Raw genomic sequence first — 12,065 nt, 5'->3', positions numbered from 1 at the left:
TTGTAGTCACGGCAGAGGTCACGCTGCACATGTACAACTGGAAGCTGTGCCTCAGGACATGGGCAGGTAGGCAGTGAGCCATGCCCACCAGGTAGCAGGTAGGGGCCCAGAGGTGAATGCCCACAAGCAACCCCCAGGCTCATATTGTGACTCTTGAAAGACACGCTGATATGTGTGTCTGATATGCAAAGGCTTAAGATCAAGCAAATATTTCACCCAAGTTGCTGCTTTGGTGTGGAGAGAAAAATAATATCCCAAGGGCATTTCCTGTGTGGCCTCTCAGCTTCAGGACAGTGTCTCTTGGGGAGGGCACTCTCCACAAAGGCCCTCTGTGAATGTGTGTGCACGTCACGAGATGTGTGCAAGAACAGCAAAGATGTCATTTAAACCAAGGTGAAGTTATGAGGTTGGCAGCTAAACTCTGATTCCAGCCCTGAGCCTCGGGGATGTCAGGGCCTTGAACCAAGACAAAGCTGAGCTTTTTGTTGAATTCAAGCTTTTAACCCTGTGTGCACCTAATGTGGGCTGGACAAACGAAATCTATGTACTAAACATACACTGCCTAGATAAGCACATCTTTTCAGAGCCTTTAGACCCGAATGCTCTAAGCCTCTTAAAGTATTCATAAGAAAATGCCAGTCTTGTCCTTCATTTAGAACTGAAGTAGCCAAATCATCCAGGGTGATCTGAAGCAGAGCGCTGTGACCCAGCCAACCTCCTTACAATGCACCTTCCATTTCCTACAAGTTTGAAACACCTCCTGTCTCCTCCCACAGATTCATCTTCATCCTGGGCCACTTCTCCCCCAGCTCAGAGGATCAGGGGTTTCATGCCCTATCCTGTAAATTACTTTGGTAGGATCTGGATTCAATAATATGTAATAATTCACCATGGGACATTGGGCAAGAAATATTCCCTGCTTTACTTAATAAAAAGTGAAGATTTGAAACACTGACTGAGGACTTAAGTGATGTTCAGCCATCAATGCAGAAGCTATTCAGAACACGGAAGAAATATTAAAAACTTTGTAGGGAAGGAAAGCTAACCTGGAGGAACTTCTCCCAGAGTGTATAGCACAATCTTCTTTTATAAATATGCACCAACCTTTTTCACCTCTAAAGCACTGCCTCTACCTAATACCTCTTGCTCTTGTCTTATTTTCATCTCCAGGCTTTTAGAAACAATTGCCTATACTTAGTGCCTTTACCTTACATTCATTTGTTAACCAATTTCATCTTTCAAACACATCTCACCAAATGCCAAAAGCTTCAAATTCCCAACTCCATGGGCATTTACGTTCTTCTATTTCAGCTGATGTTGTTGATTCCTCCCCTCTGGAAATGCTGCTCTTCCACACCTCATTTCTCATTTATTCTTGCCTCTCTGCACAGCTGCTTTCCTTGAGGCTTTCTTTGTGGCCTTTCATTCCCTGCCCTAAAAGTCAGTACTGTATCTTAAAACAACACCATCCCCCCCGACACACACACACACATTCAGAGGCAGTGTGGTACTCCTGACAGCTGGGCTAAAATCCTAGGTTTATCTATTACAGCTATGTGACCTTGGGACCATCACTCACCAGCTCTGTCCCCCAGGATCCTCAACTATAAAACAGTAACAGTTTTCCGTGGCAATGGTTGTTGAGAGAATTAATATACATAAAGTGTTTAGAATATTCAGGACATACTCAGTAAGCAGTGATCATTATAATTCCTCTTCCCACTCTCCTTGATTAACTGAACCCCAGCATGACTTCACTATTACTTATTAAAACTTGGCTCACAAACCTTCTTTGAAACCTCTCAAAGGTCTAACCTACAAAACCAACTGCCCACTGGGTGCCTCTCCCTGCCATCCTGGGTGTTTCAGACTTGGCATGTCTGAAACTGAGCTCATCACCTTTCCTACCACTCCTCTCCCCCGCTCCTCTCCCACTTCATTCTTCCAGCCTAATAAATGGCCCCTCTATCTACCCTGTTGCTTCGTCGGGCCAGGATGGCACAGTCATCCTGGATTCCTGCCCCTCCCTCACTCCTCCGTTCAATCAGTCAGCAAATCAGGTTGACCTGATTGCCAAAGTATTTCTTGAGTCTGTGCCCAATTCCCCACCCTATTACCAATGTCTGACTGAGAATCTCATTTCTTACCTGGATGATAGTAAGTAGCTACAATATTTTTTTAAAAAATAATAATATAGGCCTCTACTCTTCCATGCTACTAGTATACATTTCACACACTTTATTGAACATAATGCTGTTCACCAAACATGATGGGGGAATTAATCCTGATTTCAGGTAACACAGAAGCCCAGAGACTTTCAGAGATGCCATGGGGCTGGGAAGCAGACTGGGTGTGATTGATTTTGACACCAGTTGTTTCTAACTGCAACAGTGTCCTAACTGACCTTCTACCACCTGCCTTTTTCTGCTCCAGGATCCACTCTGCTGCCCGAGAAATCTATCAGTCCAACAAGCCTCCCATTCAGTTTTTGTGTGAAACCCTCTAGAAGCTCCCTGGTGCCTTCAAAGTAAAGTTCCAACTCTACCACACAACCCTATCCTGATACAGTTACTCTGCCCCTTTTCAGATTGGTCTCTTTCCTCCACAAGCCTCATCGACCTTCTTGTCTTGGCCTGCACCTGTCCCTTTGCACTCCTCACTGGGCCCTCTGCCCAGGTTCTCTCTCTTGCCAGCCTGGATGCTTCCCTCACAGCCCCTTGGACAGGTGTGCAGGTCGAGTTTAGTGGCCCTCATGGGGTCAGGGTTGGTACTGGCACTATGATTGCCTCTAGCACAGCATTTTAGGGTAGTACAACATTCCCTCATTAGCCACCTGCCATGGACTAGAGTTCAGTAAGGCGCTAATGATTTGGAAAATAATGAGGCACGTAGCCTGCATTCAGAAACTGATGAGAACAATGGAGAGCAAAAATATATGTGTATGCTGGCTTGCTGCTCCCCATGGGTCTTGTTCTTCTCTGTATCCTCAGGGCCTAAACTGTGCATGACACACCAAAGTGACAGCAAACACCGACACCTGGAGGTGAGCACACACACACCAAGAACACCAAGCCATCACTCTGAGCACACAATCTCTCTACGCTGCAAAAGGAAGACACACTTCCCTTTCATGTGTCTTTTCTAAACTAAACATCAAAGTCACTATTTTCTGGGTTTTTCTGAGGTCCCTATAGGGAACTCTGCTTTGACATGCAGCAGGCCATGACTCTGGAGAAGACCCAGGCCAATCGCTCTTGCCAGTTTGACCGCTGGGCACAGGGACTGAGCAGCCAAGGTCTCACAGCAGGCCAGCCTCAGTGCTCTCCCTCCCCATCCCAGCATTACTGCCACATCACTAGGAGGAAGCAGTTGTCAGAGGCTGCTCAGCCAAGGGGCACACAAGGTGGCAGCCTCAAGAAAGTGTCCCATATGTCTGTGGGTGTCTCCCAGCAAGAGGCCCTAGCACGGCTTTCCATGGGTTTCTGCTGAGATGAGGGAACAAAGGAACAAGATAGCCTCATCTGTGTGAGCAACACAGGGGAAGGCGGCTCCAGCCACAATGGCTTCAGCCATTGTGATCAGGTTCCTATGCAGGAACCAGGAATCATGAAGTCAGTTACTTGTAGCAGCTGCCCATCAGAGACGTGGGCAGGAGGACACAGGGCAAAGGGGAGAGGCTTCAGTTACAGCAGGTGCTTTGTGGAAAGCCTTGCTTCTCTCAAGTTTATGGTGTCCTCTCTGCTGAGCAGCATTTCCGCCTTCTCTCGCCATACAGGACAAAGTGCAGGCTGCCTCAGTGATCAAAGAGGGAAACAAGAGGAGCAGAGTGGCTGAATCCTGGAGCAGGAAGCTGCTGATTGCCCCAGGCACAGACTTAGATGTCAGTCAGTGGACAGGTTGAAGCAGGCAATGGCCATTCCCCACATGATCACAGCAGTCCCTATCCCAGACCTTCTCTCTTTTATAAACGGATTTTCTCAAAACATTGGTGATGTTGACATGCTTATCCTAAAAAGGCTGTCCAAGGCAATGTGAAGTGCTTAAAGCACAGCTGCCTAGATTTGATACTGGCTCCCCAGCTTAGCATGGATGGGACCCTCTACAGCTGACCCCAGAGGGTACAATATCATCATGTAAGGTTTCTAGCAGAGGACCTGGCACCCACTGAGGTATGCAACTGTGGCTGAGCACTAGGAACCACCATAGAGAGGACAGTCCCCAGGAGACAGTACCCTTCTCCCTGCCTCCACTCCCCGATCTCTGGGTGGACTGGGTCTTCCTCTGTACCCGCAGTTATCTTTCCTGTCATGGACAACAAAATGTAGCAGTACTACCTATATCCGATTGCTGTCTGTTGCTGTGCTGGAGTGCTGAGCTCCATGAGCAAATGGAGTTTCTTGTTCATCTCTGTCCACAGACTAGAACTGTGCCTGACACCTAAAGGTGGCAGCAAGCACTGACAGCTTGAGCTATGGGGTGGACTTTCCTGCCTGTGTCCCCATTCTGGCTGAGAGCATCTGGGAATGTGACTTCTGTGGTATTATATTCTAGTCACCATCACCTGCTAAGTGCCTCCAGAGGGTCGCTACATTGTGCTTCAGGAACTGAAGTCTGAGGAGTACCTATAGCAGGACCTGGATCAACTGCCCACAAGCAAGCACAACCATGGCCTGTGGAGAGGCCTACACCATCAGGACCTGCCAAAGGCTCTGAGCTCAGACAAGAATGGCCACTGTGAACAGATCCCCAAGAAATGAGTCAGTCCTGAGAAAGTGGATCTGTTGGACTGTATGTAAAACAAACTTGACCTCCCTTGGCTTTAACGCCATCTCCGTGAACACCTCCGCGCCATGAGAGCCAAGTGGAGGAAGAAGTAGATGCGCAGGCTGAGGCTCAAGCGAAGGAAGATGCGACAGAGGTCCATGTAGACAAATGTTCATGACAGGAGGGAGCCGTCCCGCTCACCCCAGAGGGTCCATCCCGTCACTGAGACCCCGGAGACCACCCCGCCGGCCCGTGAACCACCATGACGTGCAGACTGTGTCCCCGCCGTGGCCCAGCGTAGCGTGTGCATAATAAAGCCTCTTGGCCACTGTGTCAGACGGAGAATCAAACAAACAAACAAATAAACAAACAAAACAAACAAAAAACTTGAGCACTGTAGCACTAGCTCTCAAGCTCAGTCTCTCTCCCTGATATCACCCTTACGCTCCTCTCCTTCCTTCCCTCCCAACTATGGGGAAACTTAGCAGCTCACACAGACCGAAACTCTAAAGATAACTTTTCAAAACCCCAAACTCTGGATGGGGACATTCATAGAGTTCATCAGCCAGGGCTCCGAACAAACCCACCACCCACACCACCCAGCTCAGATGTGTGTGTGACTGTGGTTTCTGGGGTTCCTGGAGACAGTGTCCCTCGCCGGCTCCCAGGCTCTGTTTCCGCCCTCCCAAGAGGAAGCAAGGCCAGCAGAGTCAAGAGGCAGACAGCCACCATTCACAGAGCTCAGCACAAGTGAGCTTGCAGTGCCTGTTCCACTGTCGTCCCGCAGTATATGGACAGACTCTGTGAAGTCCAGTCATTTCCTAAGGCCCATCTCCAGTCCCAGGGTCCCCATCACTGACCTACTACTCAGCAACCTTTCTTAACTATCTAGTATATGCTCTTTCCTGTCTGTAATTACTGTTAGTCACTGGCTCCCAAACCCTGCAAACCTCTAGCCACGTGTAAGAGCCCCACTGAAACATCCTCTTCTCTCCGACGTCTCTCGTTTTGCTGGCAGAGATGCTAACTGACTCCTTTGAGACCTGTTCTCTGCTCAGATCTCTCTTACTTATCTCTGATGACAGGTTATTCATGTGTCCCTCAAATGACACAGGCTGTGACCTTGATGATACAGACCAGGTCTTCGTCTGGGTCTCTGGCACACATTCCAAGATCACACTACCACCTCAAGGTTCCAGCCACCGTTTTAATCTGAGACCAAAAACACACCTTAGTGCACCAAACAGGATTTCACACAAGACTCAAGCAACAGAATGAATGCATTTCACCCAGAACACAGCCCAAGACCTCAAGCAGGAAAACATCGCTCCCTGCAACCAGATTACTTCATTAGAAACCTGCCTGGTGGGCCCGGCGCTGTGGCCTAGCAGCTAAAGTCCTCAATTTGAACACGCCAGAATCCCATATAGGTGCCAGTTCTAATCCCAGCAGCTCCACTTCCCTTCCAGTTCTCTGCTTATGACCTGGGAAAGCAGTTGAGGACTGGCCCAAAGCTTTGGGACCCTGCACCCGTGTGGGAGACCCAGAAGAGGTTCCTGGTGCCTGGCTTTGGATCGGCGCAGCTCCGGCCATTGCAGTCACGTTGGGAGTGAATCATCGGATGGAAGATCTTCCTCTATCTCTCCTCCTCTCTGTATATCTGACTTTGTAATAAAATAAATAAATCTTTTTTAAAAAGCCCTGTCTGGTGGCCAGTTATGAGGTGCTAACCAAGATGGCAGCCAACGAGGTATGACATCAGAGGCCTGAAAACCTGGCACCTCTGGGCCAGTTTATCTTCTGAGCCAAGCTATAAAAACCTCTCATAAATCAAAGTGATGCCCAAAGATTTGGAGACAGATTTTTTTTTTTTTTATTTTAGTCACAAGCAACCCGAGGCGGGGTTGGCGGAGGAACATCCCCCGTGCCACGGGGGATTGTAGATGAACAGGAAAGGCCACATCCCACTGCCCCTTCTAAAGCAACCCCTGTGACATTCAACAAAACCACGAGGTCTTGCACACACAAAGTGACCTCATCCCACCAAAATTTTGGAGACAATCTGCCAATGCAAGCACATGATGGGGAACTCCAGCTGTGCAGGACAGCTGTAGAGGAAGCCAGAATGCACACACGCAGGTGCTGATGCAGGTGAATCGGACCTACAAAGCAAGGAGCCCAGGGACAGGTGACGAAGGGACTCAGCTTTCAAAGCCGTCGCTACACTCAGGGAATAAAAGATTCCTAATTGGTGAAGTGACCAGCTGTAACCTATCATCTGGGGCCATACACAATCCACCACATCACATGGACCACTACGTTTCCTTAATGAGTTTTCTCTTCGGTGGATCCATGCTCCTTATAACACTTAGAGGAGGCATACTCTGCATCAGTAGAATCCCTCACCAATGGCCACGAAGAAATCCTCCCCATTCATCCGCAGACGAGCTTCACCACAATTTATGCACACTGCCAGGCACACATGCTTGGTGAAGACACAGCTGAGGTCTACATTTCTCCCCTCCAGACAGGTGTATGACTGCATCCCTCTCTACTCCCTCCCTACCCTGTTTTGGTCTTGACCAGACACACTTAGGCTCCACGTAACATTATGGTCAGTATTGCTGGCGCAGGGCTGTGACAGTGACTAATGTCAATGCCCTGGCTTTCTGGACCTAGTGGAGGGAATGGAGTTATAAAAATGGTAGTTTTAAACCACAAGTATACATGGGAAAACCCAATGGACTTGGACTCTCAATGCACTCACTTTAGTTCCCATTTACCAAGCACTTACTATGTGTCCAACACTACAACAAGCCTTTGCTCGCACAGAGTGAGGAGTGTGTGCTATGAAGTCCAGATGTTTGTGGGAATCCTAGTTCTCATTAGCTGTGTAACCTTGGACAGACTGCTTTCTGTCACTGGGCTTCCATTTCTTTGTTTGGAAAACAGGGCAACATCGCATTAACATAAAAAAACATTGAAAAGAACTAAATAAGTGAAAACTTATAATAAAATGCTAAACTTGAGCCATAAGCAATCTTAGATGAGGAACTCAGTATTAAGATGAACAATTATTATCACATTAGTCACACCGGCCTATAGAGAAAGTAGATGATTTCTTTGAATTTTACCAGCAGGGCTTTGAGAGAGAGAGCCAACTTGTCCGGGGTCACAGAGTTAACAAGCAGCAGAACTGACTCCTAAACCCAAAAGCTTGGTCCCCACAGTGAGCACAACACTGTGCTAGGTTCTAAGTGACAAGACCCCTTGGGGGATGGACAAGGGATCCCTACACGGCACACTAAAGAGGGACAGAATGAACAAAGGGTTGCTGGGCAATGAGAAGCACAACCCCCCAAACTGGAGCCTGTATTATCAGAAGATGTGTAAGGGAGACAGGGCAGGAGCACAGAGAGCAGCACGAGGAGTAGAATAAGCTGAAGTTCAGCTGTGAAGAGAGTGTGTGCCGGATCAGACCAGGTTATATTCTGCAACGACCAAGACTCTCCAACAGGAGCAATCACCCTCAGTGTGTGCAGAACGCCTGCCGACTACCACACCTTCAGTTAGCAATAGCGGCCAACAAAGGTAGGGTGGCAACACTGTAGATTTAGCCACAGAATTCTGGCACTGGAAGGAAGGGCCACACAGAGCCAGCATCTGGTAGAACTGGTTAAATGGCAGCAGACAAAAGGAGAAGGCTTGGAAATCACAGCACTCTTTAAGAACTGAAGAACTGTCATCGTGAATTAGGGTTTGTCACCTCAGCACTGTTGGCATTTCGGGGCTGGAAAGTTCATCGTAGACTAGGGAGTCAGAGTTTGATAGCAGGCGCTCCAGCAGTACCCCAGTCCTTTCCATCACACGAAGAGCCCCCAGCCCCATTTTGATAGTGATGGCCCCAAATGTCTTCAAGCATTGCCATATGTCATCTGGAAGGCAATATCTGAACCCCAGTTGAGAACCACTGCCTCAAACCCTGTAATCCCTACTTTAGAGAGCTGGAAATCAACCCACCAAACTACACAAGAAAAGGACCAGCCAGGATTCATCCGTGGGCCTGTAGCCACTGTGTTCACCCGCCTTTGGAGGAAGATAGTTTGGCGGCAGCAGAATCAGAGATGTGATGACACGCTAAATGGCAGAGATGAAAGGATGAGTGTCAAAGGTCCAAAAACCTCAATGTCCGGCAGCCACTAAATAAATAATTAAGATCTGATCAGAATCACCGGATTATTTGTTGAAAATGAACAAAGCCCACCCATGTGGCATGAGCAAGCAGGAAGCAGTAGGTTCTTGGTCAGACTGAACGGAGAAACCTCAGCAGGGTGGGACCTGTGATTTGAACCGGGGCCAAATCTTGGCTCATCAGGCTTCCAGCCATAGACGTTGGTACCGCGCTCATTTGGCTGCTTTGAAAAGGAGACACAGGAGTTCCTGTTCAGAGACTTGATTAGAGAACTCGGTTCTGAGAGCAACACGGCTTTGGCGCAGGTGTGGTCGCCCCCGCTCTCTTCCCGAGCCACTCTCAGACCTCCCAGCCCTCTCTGAGTTTCCTGCTGAGTGTCTCCCGCAGCCCCCAAAGTTTGGGACCCCTTCCCCATCCCACGGCAGACGGCGGGGCAGCGCACTAACTGCGCCCCAGTAGCCCTAAATCAGGTCCCAAGGAAGCATTAGGGGGCGCCAACAACCTTCTAGCTCTGCAATCCACACAGCTCAGGGTTCTAGGGGTCGTCAACCGCGGGCACCGAGCGGGGTTCCTCCGAAAGCAGCCAGGTAAATAGCTCTGCGCGCACCACAGACATTTCAAGCAGGTGTGTTGGTCGCAGAGCCCGGGTCAAAGCCAGTCACAGCCGCGGGGCCGGCCCGCTCAGCGCTGCACCCCGGAGTTGAGAGAGGCGCCGAGATTTTGAAAGCCGGGCTGGAGAGCCCGGGAGCCAAGAGTTGTTTGATCCACAAAAAGCAGCGGAGGGTGGAGAGGCAGCAACAGAAAAGTAGGAGGAGAAGGAAGGGGCAAAAAAGAAAGCGCAAGGGAGAAAGTTCCTTGGGGGCATCCAGCCTTCAGCACCTGGGCAGGGGCTCGGGAACAAAGCGGCGGTTTCAGGTCAAAGTGCTCCGGGTGTTTCGAAAGAGAGGGCACTGGGGAGAAGCCGGGGTCCGCTTGGGGATGCCCTTGCGCCCTGGGCGCGTTCTTAGGCGCCACTTACCTTCGTGCACTTCCGGGGGCTGCGCTCCGAGCGCAGGGGGCCGACCCGCGGGACTCACAGCTTGATCACCCGCGGAGAGGTCGACGCGACCGAAAAAGTCCTGCTCGGCACTTGCACCAGCACGGCGCTTCAAGGGAAACCCCGGCGGACGGGCCGGGGTGGGAACTTAGTTGGGGCTGTGGGGTCCCGGCCTCGGCGCTCGCGGGCAGCCGCGCCGCTCCCCGGAGACGCTGCAGGAGCCCGAGTCAGAGGGAGGAAAAGGTTGTCTCATTTCCTTCGGTCTCCCCCTCCTCCACCCACTCGGCTCGGGACCTGCCCTCCCTATCCCCCGCCCCCTTCCCCAAGCCCGCGGCCCATGTGGGCGCTCGCGGGACGGGAAACCTGAACGGCTGCAGCGTGCGGCGCCTCCCTCACGCTCCCCACGCCCGCCCGCTGTCCCGCGCTTCCGATGTCTCCCGTCACCCGTCGGCGGTCCCCACCCTGTCCCGGAGCCCCAGCTTCCCTGTGCTGTCAAAGAGCCCAGGTTTGATAGCAGACCTCCAAGCTCCGGCCGGTATCCATCCTCTCCTTCCTGCCCTGTCGCCGTCGTTGAGCCTGTGTTAAACTACCCAACTCAGACAGGAAATAACCACTTACTTTGTTCAATTTGATCAACTTTTTTTTTCTTTTCCGGGGTGTGTGGGGAGCTTAAAGCATGCTGCATAATCTCGATGGAATGTTTATTTTTAAGGGAATGAGAGCGTCTGAGGCCTTTGTTTGGCCTTGCTCGTTCAGGATTGGGGTTTATGCTTGTTAAATTCAACAAGTACTTATTGACAGTCTGGTAGGCTCGGAGCTGGGTGCTGCAAACATAGAAAACCAGAAAGGCATCCTGTTCCCAGACTGCCGTCAGGGGTGATTGGTGCAGGGGGAGCACAGGTTCAGGGACGCTGAGATCTGTTTAGAGATGGATCCAACGGTGGGAAAGCTTTCCCTTCAGTCAAAACAACCTGGGCAGAGGCAAGGAGGAATGAAGCCCGCATGGGGAGGTAGTCTAGAGAGGTTACAGAGACAACGGAATGAGTGATGGTGAGGACAGGGAAGCCAGTGTTTGCCAGTCTATCTATCCTTCGGGGAGGACTGGGATGAGATTGACTGGACCCAATGATCAAGACCAATGGGGTGGAGGACAGGGGAAGATGCGGAGAAGAGGGGCCTCTTGAGTCTCAGACTGGAATAATCAGTAGTGAAATAGATGACCAGCCTCCCAGAACACTATCTGGAGCTGCTATCCCACACACGGATGCGCAGTTGGGAGTATTAACATCACATGCAAGCTTGTTGAAAATGCAGATTCTCGGATCCGGTTTGCCCTGCAGTTGAGCCAGCTCCTCGGCTGACTCCAATGCACATTAGCATGTGGGAACACTGCTCTCTAAACCACTGACATGTATTACGCTGTAGAGCCATGGTTGTATATTAGAAACACCTGGGGAGTCATAAAAACCAACAGGGGGTCCCAGCTCCACCTCCACAAATATCTAACAAGTCTGGGATGGAGCTCCGAAGTTAGTATTTTTGAAATGCTCTCCAGATGACCTAATGAGGACGGGCCAGAGTTGAGAATCACTGATCTAGAGCTATTGAAGAGCTACTTCACTTAGCCTGGAAATACAGTTCTTCCGAAAGAAAAACAACTACCATGTGTTGATGCAAACATAAAGAAAGACCAGTTGTCTCACCCTCCTGCTGCTGAGGCAACAGATCTGGTTCAAAGCACCCTTGTTTGTTCACTGTCCTGCAGTGATAGACTTGGTGCACTGACTGATGGTCAATAGCCGAAGTTTATTAATGGCATCAGGCTTTTATAGGCTGAAGACTGCATAGGATAAGGAAGGAGATATTGAGGAGCTTACATGGTTCCCATAAGCCTGTCTACAAAACCCATCAATTGTTTCCACACCATTGTCTGAAAGTATCTTTGTTTGTATATCCAGCCAAGTGTCCTCATTCCTTGGTAGAAAGAAAACTGACTCCAACTTCCGTACCCCACCTGTAAGTTGACACTGTAACAGCTCCATATCACTCCTCAGCTTGCTTTTTTTAAGAATT

At 50.0% G+C, this 12,065-nt stretch overlaps 1 protein-coding gene across 1 annotated transcript in view; it reads right to left on the bottom strand.

The window, feature by feature from the left end:
- The window catches only part of EVA1A (eva-1 homolog A, regulator of programmed cell death), a 54,673-nt gene extending 44,422 nt beyond the window's left edge, over nucleotides 1–10,251 (bottom strand). Inside the window, exon 1 of the mRNA XM_040993636.1 lies at nucleotides 9,975–10,251. The gene's annotated coding sequence lies outside the window, so the exon portion shown is untranslated. The remainder of the gene's footprint in view (nucleotides 1–9,974) is intronic.
- Between the last annotated feature and the right edge of the window lie 1,814 nt (nucleotides 10,252–12,065).

This window comes from Ochotona curzoniae, unplaced genomic scaffold (genome assembly GCF_017591425.1).
Source record: "Ochotona curzoniae isolate NIBS_2020 unplaced genomic scaffold, NIBS_Ocur_1.0 contig_883, whole genome shotgun sequence".
Taxonomy (NCBI): domain Eukaryota; kingdom Metazoa; phylum Chordata; class Mammalia; order Lagomorpha; family Ochotonidae; genus Ochotona; species Ochotona curzoniae.
This window is presented reverse-complemented; position numbering and strand designations above follow the sequence as displayed.